This window comes from Meleagris gallopavo, chromosome 16 (assembly GCF_000146605.3).
Source record: "Meleagris gallopavo isolate NT-WF06-2002-E0010 breed Aviagen turkey brand Nicholas breeding stock chromosome 16, Turkey_5.1, whole genome shotgun sequence".
Classification (NCBI taxonomy): Eukaryota; Metazoa; Chordata; class Aves; order Galliformes; family Phasianidae; genus Meleagris; species Meleagris gallopavo.
In genome coordinates, this window is record NC_015026.2 from 6,140,049 (window position 1) to 6,141,328 (window position 1,280).

Sequence of the window (1,280 nt, forward strand, 5' to 3'; positions counted from 1 at the left end):
AGGGCTCAGCTAAAGCGGATCCAGAGTGCGAGGGACCCATCCCCTTCTCTTCCAGCAAGGCCAGCCCGCAGGTGTGGAGCGTCAACCAGTCTATGGGGAGTGACCACCAGAGGCCGTGGGTGAAGGTGCTGCCCCTCAGCCTGCTGTGCAGCGGGCTGTTGCTGTGGTGTGCGTTTAGGGAAAAAACGGAGATTGACGAGCGACTGGAAGTCCTGTTATCTGATCAGATCGTGGACCCTTTAGATGCGGCACAACAAAGCGATGCTCCTTCGCAGATACAGAAGGAGAGATGATGAGCGCACCTGTGGTGAAGGAGCTGCCAAAAGTGCAGCTGCTTAAAGGCTGCTCCCGCACTTGATTTGGAAAATGTTTTTTCCGTCCTACCACCAGCCTTATCTTGCAAACAGGATTTATTTACCTTGCTGCTTTTTGTTTGTCTTTACTTAGCAGCTTACAGCAATCGCAGAAGGAATAGTCCTTTTCTGTGTTGCATGGCAGAGATGGACAGGATGTATTGCAAACCTGCGTGTATTTATAGATATGTTGTGTTCAACTCGTTTTTTTTTTTTCTTGATTGCACAGCATATTAAAATATCGAAGCTGTATGTCTGTAATTTGGTTGCTGAAGGTGACCTTCGGCTGGCACTCTGCTAGTATGGAGTGCATTCACATAATATTGAGGACACTTGTATTAATGTATGATGGATTCATGTTCAGATTACTTTGTAATTCTACCAAACAATGCAGGATTTACTTAATGCACCGTTAGTCCTAGTTTTCTGCAGTTTAAGATGTTTGACTTGCCTAACTTCAATGGTCAGTGCTAAGGTGGGAATTTTGCAGGAACTGTAAGTTGTTGACCTGCATCAGAGCAGGGAGGGAGCTCCTAATTTCACAGACAGCTTAGTATCTAACTTCTATCTATCTAACTTCTATTTATTTGCAGATATTCTGGAGGCTTGCCTGGGAGAGGAGGGAGAACGCACTGCTGTGACTTAGTTCTCTTTCAAGTTAGATGTATTTTTTTTTAGGCTTTCCTCTGTAAAGATATAAAACTTCTGTGCGACTGAAGTCCTTCATTAAAAATCAAACAAATCCCCACAGCACGGCAGGAGGGGTAACACCGAGTAACGGAGCAGAGGGCTAGCAAGCACTGCTTTCTCAAAGGCAGTAAAGCGTCCTGTTTTTGCGCGTGCGATGCGGTAGGTGACTTCAAGATTCTCCGCGAAGCTTTTCAGCTGTTTGGGAAGTGAAAAACGCCGGGCTGCCAGCTGGAGGAG